At 47.2% G+C, this 19,893-nt stretch overlaps 1 protein-coding gene across 4 annotated transcripts in view; it reads right to left on the bottom strand.

The window, feature by feature from the left end:
* Positions 1-19,893, bottom strand: part of HIVEP3 (HIVEP zinc finger 3) — a 404,246-nt gene that overhangs the window by 230,108 nt on the left and 154,245 nt on the right. The window lies entirely within an intron of this gene.

The raw sequence follows: 19,893 nt of genomic DNA, 5'->3' as shown, positions 1-19,893 counted from the left end.
GCTCTGTAAATGGCTGTTGTCCTGTATCTTTTATGAAGGAAAGGGGGAGAAAAAGAAGTCTGCGCCTGTTCAGTATTGAGGTGATTCCCCCATCCCCACCCCCCAACTATTTCCAACCTGTGATTGGCTAACTGGATGCAGACTGTTTGGATAGAGAGGGTCAGCTGGACTCTGGTCATCCTTGCTGTATACCTGAAGTCCTAGTGAAGGAAGACAATCTATTCATGGTCCATAGCATAGCAAGAGTAGAGCTAGACTCGAACCTGGCAGGCAGGCTGCAGGACGTGAGCCACCCCCCACCCCCACCCACCCCCGCCTCTCTCTCTGTATCTCTCTGTCACTGTCAATCACTGTCATCTCATCTGTCTGTCTCTGTTTCTCTGTCTCTATCTCTCTGTTTCTGTCCCTGTGTCTTTCTCCGTCTCTCTCTGGTTACCTAATGCTGCAGCATCTTCAGTATCTACCTCTCCCAGCTATAATCACCTCCCAAGCAAGGGCCGTATGTCCCTGGGAGTATCCCCCGAGCTGGCCTTGGTAAAAAAGCACTTGATGGGCACACCAAGACTGGTGGGCTCAGGACAGGGACGAAGCTCACAGTCCAATCTGGGCTGGGACCCAACAATTTGTTGACTTAATCAGGCAGATGTGGAAAAGGTGTTGTCATGGTGGCAAGGTTTCTATTCCAGACGGCCAGGCCATAATTAAATGTCCTGACCCGCAACACCTCCAATTACTGCGCAAGAGCTGGTTTCCTGGCCAGTTAACTAGCAATTACAGAACCTTCCACCAAAATTCCAAACCACTTAGTAAAGGTCACTCCCTTTATTTATTTCTTCAGATTTGGGGGTGGGAGGGGGAGGGGGAGAAATGGGATGGGATTGTTGCCCAGATTACAAGTGGCATCCATTATTTAAAACGGGCCTTTTCCCATAGCACACTGGAGCTGGCGCTGCAGTCCACAGGCCTCCTGTATATGATGTATCATTGTATGCCAGGTACCATGACAGGTGCTTATGTGGGATACAGCTCAATTCTTATATTACTGGAGAGCCGGGTATTACGGTTCCCATTTTCATAGGGGAATAAGCACGGTCACACAGCTAGACCTAGGGGATTTGGAATTCGTACTCAAGATTATTTGCCTCTGAGCAATAGGCTCTTCTACTAGCATGACTTAAAGGTCAGATATCTAGTCCGAAGCTCAGAATAGGGCTGGTTCTGTGCTGTTCAAGAGCTACAGAGAAGTCTCAACATGGTTTGCTTCTGGCCTGTTCTTGAAGGCCTGCTTGATGTGAGGGTCTCACTCAGCCTCTGTAATGATCGCCATGTTAGGGCAATGAGCCTTCTCCATTGATAGCTGAAATGGTCTTGGGAAAGATTAAAGACTGAAAGGCCTGGGAAGAGAAATGACAGGCACCAGTGGCAGCTCTTACACCTCTACTTGCCCTACCGTGCTCCTGGCAGACATTACAAATCGATAGCAATGGACCAGGCCCCTTCTCAATGCAGGTGCTTCCTCTCATGGACGAAATAGGTCAGGAAGTACAAATTACTCCTCCCCCATCCTTCTCCTTGAAATATGGCAACTATAATCCCTACGTGCAAATGTCTGCTGTGTGGTTTGACTCATGACTATTTCCTAATTTATAAATTGATTTAGGTTTTACTAAAAAAAAAAAAATCAAGTCAAACAGTATTTAAAAGTATATCTAACTCATTCTTAACAAACAGAATAAGTGCCCCTATAATCATAAATATCTCTGAAAATCTAGAGTATAAGGTTAATTATGAGTGCACCCGCCAGGGCCAGCACAATAGATCCCCCAACAAGCTTACAGGAGATGAGCATGTGGGGGTGGGGAGCGGAAGTGAAAAACTAATGGGAGTGGAGGGGCTCTGAGGACACACCACCAGCATCACCAGCCTACCAGTATTCACACCTGCCTGGGGACTGTCCCGAGCCTATAAATTAATTTTCAAAGCCTTGTTTCAGAGGAGAAATGTCCAAACAATATGCTCATCTGGTGAGGAGGGACTGCACAATGTGCACCCCAGATGCATGTGGGTGCATCTCCCTACACCACAACCAGGCTAACTTATTCCGGCTCCAGTGTTCAGGACCCAAAGCCAGCCGCAAGCGTTTCACACCAGGCCTCACCCTACACTTCACAGACAGTCTCCCAGACACCCACAAGAACTAGAAGGGTTAGGTATCTGGAGAAATCCACGTATCCATGGCTCTGAAACAGCAGGCATGGTTCTTTGGCTCCTGAGCAGGGCCCAAAGCAACTCTTTCAATTGCTTATCCCAACAACTCAATCACACAGAGCAGAAACAATGTGTTACCCATTCTGTGTAAGGAAGCCAATGTCCATAGCACTGAACTGTCAGGGCCTACATGGTTTGCCCTGACTCCAAGACTCAGGTAGCGATCTCTGCTGGGTGCAAGACCCCCATCTAAAGGGAATGCAGATACCAAATGTCCATCCTAGAATCCCTGCTCCCAATCTGTCACCACTCCCTCCCTCCCTCCCTGGCTCTTTGCAATCAGTGTCCACTTGGGCAGGACTGGCACCACCACCAGCCTGTCAAGCCCCAGAAGCCTCCTGCAGAACAAGACGCAGGCTTTTTTTTTTTTTTTTTTTGTAACCAGAGGAGCTTTCCAAGGTGCTGACCCCATTCTTGTCTGGGGCCTTATAACGAGCAGGGATTATTCAGAGTCCAGATATATGGCTGTATTCTTTTCAAATGGTTCACCATTGAACCACTTGTGTCATTTTTTTAAAAAAAGGTTCTTCTGTCACTTTTCACCCTCATGGGTCTTTCCTCCTGGGGCATGTGGGTCATGGGTTGTAGCTCTTGAAGTCACGGGCTCTTCATCTTGCACCGTGCCTGCCCTCTGCCTTGGCAGAGTCCCCTTCCCGCCCAGTCCCTGCCTGTCAACTCTAGATGTCCTGAATGACCTTTTCCAGCCTCAGCGGGCTCTGCAGCTGGCTATCAATTTGTTTATATCTCTCTCCCGCTCGACTCAGTCCTGGGCTGCTACAGGGTCTGAGCAACTGGGGTACTGCAAGCCAATCATGCGCACTATCTCCCCTATGGTGGAGACAGTGGCCCCTGCTAGCCTCTTTTGAAGAACACATATCATTGCAAACTGCAGGGCCCATACTCTCTGTTTGCTTGTTTATTTTGCTTAGGAAAAGAACCTGGCAGGGTCTGGGTTATCTTCACTACCTCACCCCGCAGAAATCCAATGGTGACATTTTTAAAAACTCACTTTGCTCTATTCTAAGGACCTTGGATGCATTTGTCTCATTACGGATCATCCACTCTACAAGGCTGTGCTGTCATTATCCTATTCTCATGGATAACAAAAGGAAATCTAGACTAAGGGGTGTAGGGGAGCACACACAAAGAGGTCTGTGACTCACCCAGGCAGCCAGCTGGACATGGCAAACCTACAGTAGACACACAGTTTGGGCCCCTCCAAAGATGGCCCCCTGCTCCTTGTCCCCCCATGCACACACAACCCCGTGATATGCTGAGGAGGTTGGAGAATGACAAGATGCCAGGAGAAGATTTTTTAAAAAGACGTTGAGAGGTAAAAATGAGGAAATAGGTGAGTATTTCGGGGAGGAGTTAAAATACATTTCTTTTAAAAAGTCAGACTCACACAGTAGAAGCCATTGCACCCGCAGAGATGACTCCTTTTTGGACACCTAACACAGAGCTAGAAATGCTGCTTATTTTAAGTATAAGCACGCAGAGGCCCAGAGAAGCCCCTGAGTGCATACATTTGAAAAAAGGGTGGCCTAGGGCATGGCCTTGAGAAGACAGACATTCTAAAACGCTGTTTTATTTTAGCACAAAGAAGCCCAGTCATTAAACTGGTACTGCTAGAATTAACAGTTCACAAGTTCGTGTGACTGCCCACTCCATCCTGTAGGGGGAGCCACAACACTCCTTCCCTTTGCACCCAGGGCTTCACCCACAAAGGAGCACAAAGGTGAAGTTCCACAAAGGCTGAAAATGGCAGGTGTTTTCACGGAAAGCCACAGATGAGAAATCAATCCAGCACGAGCGTGTCTGAGGAGACATCTGAATCCTGACTAGCCAGCATCCTCCTCACCATCCCCTGTAACAGGTGGACCACATCTGCATTGCGCTCCCATCCGGACATGTTATCTTCAGAGCGGTGGTGACAAGTTTGGTGGTCAAGGAGGAAAATTAGCAAATATCAAGACAAGACTGACTGACAGGGGAAGGGACCTCAGACTGACCATTTGCCTGAGAACCCAGCATTCGAATAGCTCCCCACCTGCAGAATGAGAACGCGTTTCTCTTGGAGACACAATCTGAAGACAGATGAGCTAGGGTCGTGGGCCTCCACTCCCCAGATACTGCTTATGGGATGATGCAGGGGGCTGGTAGCCCTAGAGGCACTCTGAGTGGAGCAGTTTCCTGGCCCGAGACAGAATTAATCATGGCCACAAACCCTCTGAGCAGCTGTCTCTGGGCTCAGAGCCAAACCTTTCACGTTAGAGATGAGGATAGATGCTGAGGCTCTGGGTTTTACGCCTCATAAAAACCATAAGAGGCTTTGGATCCAGCCATCCAAACCCTGATACAGAGCTCCCTCCGCCTGGCCAGTATGGGGGGCCACTCTTCATCAAACGCACCCTGTCTTCCTGGTAGTATGGAAGCATTGTGGCAAAGCAGCTGGAAAACAGTGACTCTATACCTTCTAGGCGACCTCGGCCAGCTGGTCCTCTTCTCTAACACACTGAACAAGAAGCAGAGGCATAGGAGAAGCCAGAGAGCCCATGAGCCCACACACCCTCTCCCAACCACTGACAAAGCGAAGTGTCACTTCTCTCCCAGGACTCTGGTGAACGGAGACTGCGGCCTGTCCAGTCCTCCACCCTGTCCACAGGAGATTGGTTCCAGGGTCCCTACACCACCCCAGGAGAAGTCTCAAGTCCCACATATATAATGGTATAGTACTTGCATAAAACCTATGCGCATATCCACAATATACTTTAAATCATGTCGGGGTTAGTATCTAACATAACTTAAATGTTATGCAGTCACCCACTAATATATTACATATGCAACTATATATGTGTGTATATATATGTATGTGTATATGTATATGTATACATACATATATACATACATACATATATGGACACACACATATGGTCTGGCTAAGGAGTGATGACTAGAGAAAAGACAGCATGTATTCAATCCTGATACCTCCCAATTGTTTTCCTAAATATTTTAGATCTGCAGATGGCTGAAACAGTAGATTTAGAACCACAGAACAGAACATATATTTCTTAAATAACAAAGCAGAAGCCTTCAGTTCACAGGCCCAGTGGTCTCTGGCGAGCATGAGAGGCCATTAAAAAGACATTAAAGTGGAGAAACACACACACACACACACACACTTTTTTTGTTTGTGTTTTTTGAGACAGAGGTTCTCTGTGTTATCTTGGCTGTCTTGGACTCACTATGTAGACCAGGCTGGCCTCGAACTCACAGTGATCCGCCTGCCTCTGCCTCCCAAGTGCTGGGATTAAAGGCATGTGCCACCACGCCTGGCTCACCACACACACTTTTGACACCACAACCTGAAGCACTTCCTCTGGGATCCAGGGCACAGTCGCTGGTCTGAAAACCCGGTCTGCATGACCAGCCTGCACAGGAGGTCATGCAGCAAGGGCCTGTGAGTGACAGTGCTGCCTACAGGACCAGCGTGGGGTCATGCAGCAGAGGCAATGGTTTCTTGCTGCCATGGTAGCCTGAAATTTCTCACCTAGTGCTCTAGTACCCTCCTGCAGGTAACCACACTGCAGCTGCCCTGGCAGTCTCTAAAGTCTCTGCTCCTCAATGCCACACTCAGTGCATTCCCCAGTGGAAGGGGTTTCATTTTTTGACATGCTTGAGTTCTTGACCTTGCACACCAATTCTACTGCCTAAGAGAAATCCCCAGGGGACACTGAATAACGAGGGTAAGAAAGATTGATGCCCCCTTGTTGGCTCTGTTTTTTTAACAATTAAACTTTATTATACAACCCAACTAGCTTACACAAGAAGGAAAAAAGGTTAAAGGGACAAAAGAGTGAACCTTCCAGTATCCGTTCCATGGGACGGGTCCTTAGGTGTCTCTCTGGCCCTCATGCTGGTCCAGCCTGTTCGCTGGTCCACACGCGCTCTCTCCCGGGCTGACCCTGTTGTTCTCTCCTCCCCACCTGCCTGAGTCACATGGGAAGGGCGGTCTCCTTCTCCCGTTCAGGGTCAATTAGAAAAACAACAGTCCAGGTGGGGTTCTCAGGTCTGCTTCCTGAATTCCAGGCCCAGGATGGCTCCACTCAGTCTGTCACAAGGTATTTATGGGGTGCCCCAAGGGTAAAGCCCACCAAGACTGCTTCCACCTGTGACAAAGCTTAATCTTTCCCACACATCCAGGTTCACTCTTTTGTCCTTTTAACCTTTTTTCTTTCTTGTGTAAGCTAGTTGGGTTGTATAATAAAGTTTAATTGTTAAAAAACAGAGCCAACATCTGGCGCCCAACGTGGGGCCCGATGGGTTCCACAGTCCCTAATGGTATGAGGGAAGATTCAGTATTCGAAGGTATAAAAATGTTGTTTCAGGGTATCAGCAAAGTTGCAACTGCTGTTGCAAAACTCTTTCCTGCATTATACTTAGAGGGAATTCTCTGTTTTTTTCATTGTCCTTTTATTACAATATTTCATGCTTAGAAGGATTAGAAGAAAGGCTAATGACATAGAAAAGCCAGAAGGGTCAGTAAGTTCTATCCTTTTGGAAAAGATTGCAGACTTGACTGGACAGATGGAAAGGCTGAGATGAGACAGGGTTTTTTTTTTGGGGGGGGGGGTTGGGGTTTTTTGTTTTTTGTTTGTTTGTTTGTTTGTTTGCTTTTTGGTTTTTTCGAGACAGGGTTTCTCTGTGTAGCCTTGGCCATCCTGGACTCACTTTGTAGACTAGGCTGGCCTCGAACTCACAGCAATCCGCCTGCCTCTGCCTCCCAAGTGCTGGGATTAAAGGCGTGTGCCACCACGCCCGGCTCAGGTTTTTGTTTTTGTTTTTAACCTTCCCTCATACCTGGTTTTCCCCTTCTTTTTTTTTTTTTTGAGGGGGGGGTCATGAATGAAATTCAAGCCTCAATATGTCACGTCTGTGAAGCTTTGGAAAGCCAACTACAGAGGCCAAAGAAGAGAGAGCACACCTTATCCAGCACTCAGCACACCCCAGGCTGGCATGAGTCCTGTGCTCACACACATCTGCACTGCAGGACTTCAAGAGAAGCCAGTCATGTGAGGGTAATCCCTTTCCCTGCCCCACTTTCTCGACTCATGGATTAGACTCAACATATCCGTGAACATTCAGGACCACCATGGTGGTTAGTGTGTTCCCACTTTACAGGTGAGGCAAGGCAAGCCCAAGAAGGTTGAGGGGATGACCTGGAGTCACACAACTGAGCTGAGAACACATAGAACTGGAATGTGGGGTCAGCCCTCCATTCCCCAAGGCCAGCCCCTCTCACCAGATGCTTACAGGACCTGGATGAATCGGTTTTCCAAACTCTACTGTGAGTAAAATTGTGTCCTTCAATGCATTAGATTCAGTTCCTCATGCCTCTCACAGGGTGCTAATCTTGTAATTATTATTCATTTATCACCATTCTGTACTGCAGGCTCATACAAAAATTTTTATTACACATTAATATTTCTATTCCATGGACATTAGTGGAAGTAAAGAAGTTCCTTCCCATTTTTTAAATGGAAATCTAGTTCTTTTTAAAGAGCATTCCTTTCCATAAATCCATTCATTCAACCATCTTGCTTTTTTTTTTCCCCAAAAGCATTTATTATCTACTGCATACATAGCACTCTTCTGGGGTTTGGGGATATAGCCGTGACTGGGACAGAAAAGTTCCTCACTAGAGGGGCTGGAGAGATGGCTCAGTGGTTAAAAGCACCGCCTGCTCTTCCAAAGGTCCTGAGTTCAATTCCCAGCAACCACATGGTGGCTCACAACCATCTACAATGTGATCTGATGCCCTCTTCTGACCTGCAGGTGTACATGCAGCCAGAACACTGTATACGTAATAATAAATAAATCTTGAAAAAAAAAAGTTCCCCGCCAGAAAAGAATGTGGCTCTAGCAGAGGACCTGGGCAATAAACATAGGACAGAAATGGGTAACACGGTTCCAGGTAAGAAATGACGTGCACAAATAAGGTAGAATTTGGAGGTGGGGGGCGGGTAACAAGAGTGACATTTGGGCTGACACCTGATGCCTGCCAGCTGAGAAGAGCCAGCCATATAAAGATAAGGAGAAAGAGGGGTTCCAGGCAGAAGAAGTCTCTGAGATGGTAAATGGAGTGGAGGGTGGCCAGCACACGAGGACTGAGTTCTGCAAGCACAGGAAATTAGATGGGAGAATGCACACCAGGCCTAGAACAGTATGGAAGAGACTTAGGTGCATCATGCACTCAAGGCTGAGGACTAAAATGGCCTTTTAGTGTTAAGCCACTGAAACCCACACACCTAGAATGTGATCAGCCAGCCACTTGCAGGCTCTACGGTGAGTCCCCTACGCTGAGTCCCCTACGCTGAGTCCCCTATGGTGAGTCTCCTACAGTGATTCCCCTAAGCCCCGGGGAATGGGTCGAGGTAGCCCTAGAAGCAGGGCCGGGATCAGGAAGAGGAGAGGTGCCAGAAGCACTATTGACCTCAGGTCAGGCAGAACCCTTCTGCACTTGAGACTCTCCAAAGCTCCCTCGGGAGCTCAAACGCCTGGAACACATGCAGGTGTCAAAGAGAAGCCCTGGTGCCAACACTGGGTGGAGTCTTAGGCTGCAACCATGCAACAACTGCAGACGCCTCTGCTCCCCAGCTGGTGAGGTGAACAGTTCAAGACTTTTGTCTGCATCAAACCAAACCCAGAAAGCAAGGCTCTGTGAAATAGCCACAAATCCCACCCAGCCCCACAGCACTTCTTAGCCAATTAAAATAGGCTCTTTCACGTATGAGTCTCCTAGGAGGCCAGGACGCAAGCTGGGCAGGCATATGCATTCCTTACCATGCCCTCTGGATTCGTCTTGCCAGGCTTTGCTTGACGAGCACTGTCCTCTTGAGAGCCCTTCCTCTACCTTTTGAGCTCATAGGTAGCTCCTATAAGAAGCATGCTGACAACCACCCCGTTTTATGGTTGTATCAGTTACTCTAAAGCACCTTCTTTACAGCATTTACTGCACCGTGTGCACCCCATGGCTCACACGTCTGCCCCTCCTAACCTGACAGGGCAAAGATGACCGTCCGCCATGGGTGGCTGGAGCCATCACGACCCTTACGCACAGGGAGGTTGGTACTGAGTGCTTGCTGTTAAATCCACTGCCAGCTGAGAAGGGTTTCTTGCACTGCTGCTGCTGGCAAAGCTCGGACTGTGCACACAAGCTTCAGCCATGAGGAATGGCCGCATATTACAGGTAGGTCAGGAGAGGCGGGGCTGGAGGCTTCGGAAAGGGCAGCAATTTGGAGTTGAAGGAAGTCAAGCTGCGAGGGGAGGCTGCTCCAAAGTGGGAGGCTGTGGGAACGAGGGCACTGCCTGCTGGATGTCAGGGCTAAGCATGGGTAGGTGGGAAGACCAGAGAAGCTTTGCATATTTTCAGCTAGGGTTGTCAGTGGGATCCCAGGTCACAGAGGGTACCTGTGGCTCCATGCCCCACTTAGATAATTTGCTTAGTGGCAGGTAATTAGAGCCAGGATGGCAATGGCGACCCCGCATTAAAGTAGAATGAAATGAGAGATTTCGTTAGAAAATCCTCTGGAATAACAGAAACCCCACCCTTTAAGTACCAACATGTCTTCTACAGCGCCAGGAGGATGTCACCTGAGGCACTTTCTGGGCTATGTCTCCCGTTCAAAGCATCCAAATGTGGTCTTGACTGAAGATGAGGACCTGGCCTGAAGAGTCTGCCCTCCTGAGCTGAGTGACAACGAAGGGCAATACAGCAATGCCGGAGATCCACACAGCCTGGGAGAAGTCATCTGTGGTGTCTGAGCACCACCAAGGCTGACTTCTGTACTGTACCCGTCCCAATAAGTCATCAGAAAGCAACAGTATATTCAACAGAAAAGCAGTAACTTGTGGGCATGGGCTGTGCACAGAGGGAAAATCCAATGGACAGCCACAGTCATGCACTGAAGAGATCCCAGGTACACCAGGAATTAGAAAAATACCAAATAAACTCAGTGGACTGCTACTGAACGCCTACGGTAAATGAGGGTCGGGCGGGTTAATCAGTGAACAGTAACTTCCATGCTCTGATGGTCCTGAAGATGGAGATGACGGAGAAAAGAACAAGTGACCTTCCCCGTGAACCAGGAAGCTCACTCCTGGGTGGAAACCCCACAGACCGCATCCACAGGGCCTTCTCAGAGGCCATTGACGAAGAAGCTCACACTGTTCCACAAAACCAGGAGTCAAAGGCAACCTATCTGCTGGAGGTGGGGAGCGGAGGCTATGGTGCGATTATGACCACGTTGTCCCCAGAAGCCATATGCCAGATGTACGATAGCTTGGACAAGGTGGGTACATGACACCAAATGGAAAGGAACAACAGCCAATGGCATGTGACAGTGTTTCATTGCACAGGAGGGAAAAGTTTTCATGTCCAGTATACAGGCTACATACCCAGGAAGTTATGACTAACCCTGCCCCACCTCCACCTCTGTATGTCACCTTTATGACAACCCCACTGCTTCCTCGCTTCCTCTCTTGTGGAGCTCCAAGGAAACCCGGGCAGAAAAGGGAGGGAGATGGGTCCTGAAGAGTAAAAAGTCTTAAGGCAGGAGGGTAGAGAGTTAGAGGCCAGTCTGGGTTACACAGTCAGTCCCTGGCTCGAATAAAACAACCCAAAACAAAACAAATTAGTCAGCAAAACCTTGTCTCAAAAATCCCACTGCAGCTTGGGCTGAGGGGCTGGGAGCTGCTTATCTCTGTTTCACAGAGGCAGGAGCAGAGCTGGAAGAGACATTCAGCAATTTGCCCTTGGGCACTCAGCAAGTAATATGTTTCATATCAGACACAAAAATTGAGGCCACTGGAATCAGAGGCCATATGCTTTGCATGTGTGTGGATTTTCCCGTGTGCATGAGCATGCACACGTATATGTGCTGAACTCTTTTTCTTTTTTTGCTTTGTTTTTTTTTTGTTTTTTTTATGTGTGTTTGTTTGTTTGTTTGTTTGTTTGTTTGTTTGAGACAGGGTTTCTCTGTGTAGCCTTAGCTGTCCTGGACTCGCTTTGTAAACCAGGCTGGCCTCTAACTCATAGGGATCCACCTGCCTCTGCCTCCCGAGTGCTGGGATTAAAAGCGTATGCCACCGCTGCCACCCAGCTCAACTCTTTCTTACAAGCAGAAATGCTCAGAGTTTATCCAGAAGAATCATCATGCCCACTCCCACCCTACCGGCCTTTGCTAGTTAACCACAAAGCGCCATCACCCTCAGCAGTGTGGATGTGTTTTCTGTGTGGCCCACACACTTGACTGCCCGCCTCCCCAGTGGTTCTTTTATCCCCCGTTTTCTGACTCAGTCGCTCATTTCTGTCTTTATCCTCGGTTTTCGTTAGTTTGTCCTTCAGAAGTCCCTGGTGACCTCTTTGCAGCTCCCCCTCTCTGTTCTCTTCTCTCTCCTGACTTTCTCTTCTTTTCACATGCAAACATTTATAGCTCCGCAGTTCCCTCTCAGAACTGCTGTGGCCATTTTTAGCTAGTTTCACAACACTCCATTTTCATTATCATTCAATTCATGTGTATAATTTTAAATTTTCTTGTTTGGTTCATTAATTATTTATAAGATTTTTTTTTATTTTTCTCTCTAACTGAGGAGCTGGAGAGATGGCTCAGCAGTTAAGAGCACCTGTTGCCCTTGCAGAGGACCCTGGCTTGGTCCTCCATGGTGGCTCACAGGCATCCGTTACTCCAGTCGCAAGAACTCAAATACCTCTTCTGGCCTCTACAGGTACCAGACGCACGTGTGGTGCACATACATACATGGAGACAAAACACACATACACATAAAGAGTAAAAATAAATACAACTTTTAAAATGTTCTGTTACTGGGGATAATTATTGACTTGGGGGGTTACCTGCTTTGTGGTCAGAGGCATATGCGATGGTGAGGTTTCATGGTTAGAGAGAGACACAGTACTAAGACTTTCAAAAAGTGGATATTTTCTACATGGTCAAATTTTGCAAATGTTTGCACATACTTGAAAGAAGCGGTATTCTCCAATTGACAAAGGTGGGATCTGCATAAATACTATAGATCAAAGAGCAGTAAGTGTCCTAGAAGGATCGCAAAGATGTTCAGTCTGTGGCCAACTGCTGCCATTACAGAGCAAAGGCTGGCATAGTCAAATCTCACAGAAATGAATGTGGTTTGTTCCATAAAACCTTATTAACAACAATAAAACAAGCAGAGGGGGGAATTGCCCAAAAGCCGTATCTCCCCATTTCTGTTCTAGATTAAGCTTGTTAAATGATGCCCCCCAAAACACCCTGCATGCGTGATAACGCATTTGCTCTGTTTGGAGATCCATGTCCAAATCTCCCTTTAAAACAATGGACTTGCCCAGTTCCTGTCTCATTGCCAGGTTACACCTATGGATTCTGAATTTAGTTTATGAAGAACAAACAAGTTCAGAACTGGTACAGCTGCACCATGCAATGGCTTTTATTTTCAATCCCTGTGACAACTATAGGTCCCAGCTTGCCTGAGATAGTCCAAGCTAATGCATGTTTTCACATGGTACAGTGTATATGTACATGTATGTGTTAGGAATCAAATCCAGGGCCTCACCCATGCTAGGCAAGCATTGTATCACTGAACTGCATGCCTAGCCCACAGGGCTTACTAATTAATGGCATGTCTTATATAAACGCATGTCACACCTTCGTAGATCACAGTAATTATACTCCTTCTAACTCTGAGAGGTGACTCCCTGTGAGCACCAGGTTACAGGGTCACTTTTTCTCTCCACAGGCCACTCTCTGATGATAATACCATCACTGATGAAATCAGTGATATTTTTGGTGGTTTCAATTAGTAGATACCCATGCATTCAAATTCAAATATTTCAAAGGATTATTTTATACTTATTCATCCTTCCAAGTTTCTCCTCTGTTTCAAGGGGGATAGCCTTGTAGAAACACAAGCCAAATAAGCCATTTCCTCCTCAAGCTGCATGGTCACAGTGTTCACAGGAACAGTAGCCCTAACTAGGACAGTCCCCAAGGACACACTCGCAATGACCTATTTCCTTCTGCTCAGCCACTTTCCTCATAAAGTGTCTAATGCCTCCCCCCCCCCAATAGTGACAGCAGCTGGGGACCAAGCATCCAATCTAGGGAACTGTGAACATTTAATATCCAGTCTCGACACTGATAGGTATTTCCATATCCGGACATGCCAAAATCAAAAAGATACAGTAAAACTGCTACGTGAGAGGAGTGTCCCTATGTCACTAGAGTCTCCTGGGGCCACCACTGCTGTGGGGTCCCTGCTGTAAGCCACATGGTTATTCTAGGTCCCATCTGATTGTCCTTGCACCCTTTCTGTCTTGCTCATGGAGGCAGTCATGTTTTTCCCCCCTGCTGTAGCAGGAATGTAGATCTTTTCCAAATACAACCTTCTACTTTGCCTTCTTTGACAAGACCACATTAGCTTCTGGGGGGCACTGTGACAAACATCACAGCAGCTGTGTTCTGAACACCAGGAGCCCAAACCAGCTTCTCTGGGGAGTTCAATGGGAGGGTGTGAGTGAGAAATCAGCCACCGGATTAGTCACTTGTCCCACTGCTGTGACAAAATACCTGAGCAGAGCAACTGAGGAAAGGAAGGGTTCATCTTGCCTCTCAGTTTGGAGCTGCAGTCCACTAGAGCAGGGACGTCGTGGTGGCAGGAGGCAGAAGCAGTTCTGAGTGAGGAATGCTGGTGCTCAACTCAGTTACACCTTTTAAAAATGGTCTAGGACCCAAGCCCATGCAAGCCAGTGAAATGGCACTGCCCACATTTGGATGGGTCTTTACACAGGAATTGACATAATGTGGGTAACTGTACGGAGACACGCCCAGAGGCTCAGTGGTTCTGAATCTCATCAAGTAGACAGCTCATAAAAAGCCTTTCACCCTTCTCTTTAGGAAACTGGATTCAGTGACTTCAAGACTCCTGCCTCCCATGTCATCTCTTCAAAATAACCAGATCTGGCCCACGGGCCTTACGGTCATACAGCTCGGCATCAGATATTTCCTTTGTAAATTTAACCTTTCAATCCAGCATCCTAGTTGGAGACTTGTGACTTATTTGTACATTTTAATCTTTCTCTTTTTGCTTGACCATTAAAAAAATTGTATGTACTCCAAGCGTAAAGTTAGATGAACTCTGATATCACCAAAGCTTAGAATCCTTAAATGTCCCTTCAAACTCTTTTTAAAACCATAAGGTTACTATTGCTCAATATTTAGTGTTACCTGACTTTCATGTCACCAACATGATGGTTCTGGTTGCTTTAAACAGTGAGTACTTACATATATATATATATATATATATATATATATATATATATATATATATATATATATATGACATCTTCATCAGTTCTTTTGCCCAGTGTTATTTTTCTCTTTCCTCTATAGTTTCAGCTTTCTTCTTCCCAAGGCTTATCCTGGAATATGTCTAATTTTGTCCTCTTATTTCTACGGTAGGTCAGCGGGGAATAATATTCTACAGTGACGGGGAATTCACCTCAGTAACTCACATAGAATCCCATAGGAGTGATATTTACTATTGTGACATTTCTGTCCATCTGTTCGTTTTTTCCTCTTAAACTACCTGTTCCTCTTCTGTTATTTTAAGGGTTTTTTTTTCCCCTTTGTCTTCAATATCCCACAACGTCACTAGAAAATGTTCAGTATAAACTGTTTCATTTATCTTGCTTGGGGGTCACTGTGATTCTTTTGTAGAGATCTTCAATTGCCAACATTTATTGGCCATTACTCATTTGTACATTTCTCCTCTTCTATTTCCTCAAATCTCCCCTTTGGGAACTATCAGTGTAGGTGTATTCTACCAATGCTTCTTTCCCTATATGGCATTTTTCCTCTCCCTGGTCTACACTTCTGTTGATTTGATAATTTCTTCAGTTCCACTTTCTAGAACTTTTTTTTTCTGTGTCTTGTCAGATAATAAATTCAGCTGCTGATTTTAACGTCATTAATTACACACCCAGATAGAAAAGCTGACTTCACTTGTGGTAAAACTGAGTAACTCTGTTCCAGGTGACCTGAAGCCCTCCTCCAGCCTCTTAGGCGCCAGGCACATGTGATACACGGATATACATGCAGGTAAAATACCCATCCACATAAAAGGAAAATAAATAAATCTGTAATAAAGAGAAGAGGAGAAAGGCAACTGGGAAGCATGCTAAGTAAAAGAAACCAGACCTAAAACACATGCCCTGCAGGCTCATTCAAGTGAAACATCCTTAGATGGTGGAGCATAGAGGTGAAAAGGATATCAGAAAGTAACTAGGGCTAAAAGTAGAGACAGAGATCAAAGACCACGTGGCTAGAGGGGCAGAGGCTTGGCTAGCGCATGGCTGACCCTCCGCACCACGGCCCCAGGACACCCTGTCCATCCCCACAGCTCTCAGTAGTCACTGCAATTATCTGTACGACATCAGCCTTTCCCTGGTAATTGATAGTTTATTGAGGGCAGATATATCTCCAAACTGTGTTTTGTGGAATCCCAAGTCTCAGCACGGTACCTGAATACAAGGTCTAGGCTTAACAAGTACTTATCAAATGGACTTGAGTTTCTCTTTCCCGCCCTTGAGCCTTTTCTGAAGTGATGAGTCCTTAAACTCAGGCACATTTTCCTAGAACAAGCACTTGGATACCTGTTCTCTTCTGTTCCTTCCACTTTTTATCTGAACGGCCAATGACAGCATCATCCCTCCCCTGTAAGTGTGACTCCTGCTCACAGTGCTCCTGCCCTTTGCCCTTCCGCAGTCTGTGATTTCTTCTAAGCCTTCCCACCAAGTCGCTCCTCCATTCCCCGCCCCCTCAGTCTGACTCGCTGTCTCCAGCGTCTCTCTAGGTTCTGTAGCAGCACTAGCTACTTCCTCTTCCTGCCCTGGGCCCACTTCCTCCTCACCCTGATGTTCACTGTCTCGTCTTTCTCTCTTGTTCTATAAAGTCCACGTTCTCATGATTTTCTTAATGCTACCCAAGAGGTTGGCTAAGAAAACTATGCTTTGTAGACTGGGGTGAACACTTCCCCAAATGTCCTGTCTTCCTTTTTACTATTAATATTTATGTGTTTGAGCTGGGCGTGGTGGCGCACTCCTTTAATCCCAGCACTCAGGAGGCAGAGGCAGGCTGATTGCTGTGAGTTCAAGGCCAGCCTGGTCTACAAAGTGAGTCCAGGACAGCCAAGGCTTCACAGAGAAACCCTGTCTCGAAAAAACCAAAGTGTGTGGGTGGGTGGGTGTGGGTGGGTGTGGGTGGGTGTGTGTTTCAATCTTCTTTGGCAATGATGCAGAAAAATTGAATCAGATTTTTTTTGTCTAGATTTTTGTCTTTTGCATTTGTGCTGCTGTAACAAAATACCATAGACTGGACATTTTATAAACAACAGAAATACGTTTTTCACAGTTTTGGATCCCTGGAAGCGTAAGATTGAGATTCCAGCTGATTCAAAGCCTAGCCGTGAATTTGAGGAGGGAACACTCATTCAGACACGGCATGTGTGCACACATTTTCTCTCTAATTCTCTCCCCCTTCACACCCACTGCTTCATCGCTGGTTCATATCTTAGCTTGTCAGGCCTCGTATACTATGGCTGTCTTCTCCTTAAATGTTCCTTCATTATTTCCTTAGAACAGGAAGTGGGAGACGGGTCCTGCAACTCCTACAGACCTTTTGGGTTGGGCCTAGGCTGTGGGGCCTCTCCATGCACACCTACTTTCTAAGCATCATTCTCTAACTCTGTCTAGCCACCTGCTCCAGGCCGTTTCCCCGGGTCAGCTATACATGCAGCCTGTGTGAAGTCCTGGCTTAAAGGATGCGCAGCCACTCTGACTTTAGGCAGGTCACCTTCATTTGTACATCACTAACAAGCCACTCTAACCTGCAAGACCTTAAAATGACTACCCCAGTTCTCTGTGTTAGTGAAAAGTAGGGTTCAGGGCAGCCTCATGTAGTATGACTGGGGCAGCATAGCGTGGGTTGAAGGACCCAGATGTCCTCACCCACAGGCTGAGAGTCTTTACATTGCAGTTGGGTTCTGGGGAAACAAAAGTGGAAGCTTCAAGTCCCAAAAGGTCTCAGAGCTGGCAGTGAGGGTCACTTCCCCCACATCCTACAGGAAGAATGAGCCACAAGGCCAGCATGGGCTCAAGGGGCCCTGGAAGGGCAAGGCAGTATTGCAGAGGTTGAGCAGCGGGGTTACAGCCATGCCGAGGGGCAGCGGCTCTTCGTCTCCTGTTCACTGGCCCCTTCTTGAACCTTAGAGATTATTTCCCACTGTATAATGGAACGAAGAAAGAATGTGTTAGCCCTAGGGGAAGTTCCAGGGGGCCCTTTTGTGCTTTCTCTATTACCTGTATAATTGGCGTCCCTGATTTGGCTTTAGTGTAGGTTCTTAAGTCTCTCACACTACTGGGCATCCCGGGAAACTGTTCTTCCTAGGAGTGGGAACTTGCAGTCCAAGTACCAGCCTGCCACAGCTCTGCACTGCTTTGGACCTGTAAGATGGAGATTAATGTCTAAAGACTGTCCGGGGCCCTTCCCCAGTTTAGCACCCACACTTATTCTCCGTTGTTCTTATTTCCTTTCGAATGGTCTAACCAAGCCTGCATTCCCTGGCATTATGACCAGAACTACACCTCCCCTGAAATTTGTATGCTGGCTCCATCCCCTCCCCCCACCGTTGGCTGCATTGAGAGTGAGAGTCTTTAGGAGGAGAGTAAGGTTCACTGCTGTCAGAAGGGTGGATGTGATCTGATAAGATTGTGGCCTAAAAGGGGAGAAGAAAGGACCATCTTACTCATTTCCAACCATGTGAGGATCCAGCAAGAAGGCAGCCATTTACAAGTCAAGAAGATCCCTCCCAGAACCCAGCCCCATTTGGGCATCTGCATTTCAGGTGCTATTTTGTCACTTTTCTGTTGTTGTAATAAAATACCTTGTTTATTAAAGAAAAATCAAAAGAGAAAGTTTGCTTTGGTTTGGGTTTGGGTTTGGGTTGGGTTGGGTTGGGTTGGGTTGGGTTTGGGTTTGGTTTGGTTTGGTTTGGTTTGGTTTGGGTTTGGTTTGGGTTGGGTTGAGTTGGGTTGGATTGAGTTTGGTTTGGGTTGGGTTGAGTTGGGTTGGATTGAGTTTGGTTTGGTTTGGTTTGGTTTGGTCTGGTTTGGTTTGGGTTGGGTTTGGTTGGGTTGGGTTGGGTTTGGCTTGGTTCGGTTTGGCTTGGTTTTGGTTTGGTTTGGCTCAGTTTTGGTTTGGTTTGGGGTTGGATTGGTTTGGTTTGATTTTGGCTTATGGTGTGATAGGCATGCACTGTATCACCATGGGGAAGACATGGCAGCAGGCAGGCAGGCACGGTGGCAGGAGCAGCAGGCTGCATGGTTACGTTGCATCTGCATTCAGGAAGCAGAGAGGGAACAGGAAGTAGGCCAGGCTGTAAAGCTTCAAAGCTGCACCCAGTGGCCCACTTTCTTCAGCGAGGCCTCCTAAAGGCTCACAGCTTTCCCAAGCAGTATTGCCAGCTGGGAACCAAATGTTCAAACTCAAACATATGAGCCTATGGGGGACATCCCATAGTTAAACTGTAACAGAAGGAAGCAGGACTTACCGCCTCTACAACTATGGGGGAAACAAGCCTTTGCTGTGAGCAGCTTAGCCTGCAGTGATTTCTTATGGCCGCGTGAGCAGACTCACACATCTGTGGAAACATCTGTTCCAATCTCCTTAGAACGCTAAGATGCAGGCACCAACGTGGCTGCTTCACAGATGAAGGAAACAATAGCTGCAGTGAGAGTAATTCAAGCAAGGTCACACAGGGAATGACAGATTGGAGCAAGGTCACCTGGCTTTAAAGCCCAAACCTTGTCCTGCATGCTCCGGGCCTCCTGCACATTTCACAGTGTGCAGTCTTGGAAAGTAAGCACAGTCCCCAGCGTTTCCATGGGCACCTGGCTGGTCCTAGTCTGCCCCTACTTCTGGCTGCCCTCTCCTCGGGCACAGTGCATGCGCAGTGACAGGGGAGCAGTTCCACAGGGGCCTGCACATTCCTTTCTAAGAAGTCCATTGAGCACAGAGTATGTAGGCAGGAGGGGAGTTTGTTGTCCTCCTCGGGGTGTCACTGGGCGTATACAGCCTGGGTCATTCCAAGAAGGGCACTGGGACTCCTTCAAGCTCGTGTAGTGACAAAAGCACTGAAATCAAACTATTTTTAAAAATCCATGTATTTGTGTCTTGGCACAGAGTCTGGTACCTTCTGTTTCCAAGTTGCTGCAGAAGTAAAGGCTGAGCACAGGAGAGGAGACAGGAGCACTGGCGGGGGGGGGGGGGCATATCTCTTGATACAGTTCTACCAGCCCAGTTTCCTAGCTTCGGAATTGTGGGGCAGTGTTGGGTTCCTAAGTGAGGAGATAAAGATGAGGAGGGGTGGGGTGTAAAATATGTGCCTAAGGAAACAGCCGGAATCCATCCCCAAGTCTCTTAGCGTGACAGTCACACTCTCTCCCTCTGCAAGAATCCCCAACACCAAGGGCGGACATCATTTTTCCCTAAGTGCTTC

The sequence above is a fragment of the Acomys minous genome (assembly GCF_964271855.1).
Source record: "Acomys minous genome assembly, chromosome: 6".
Lineage (NCBI taxonomy): Eukaryota > Metazoa > Chordata > Mammalia > Rodentia > Muridae > Acomys > Acomys minous.
This window is presented reverse-complemented; position numbering and strand designations above follow the sequence as displayed.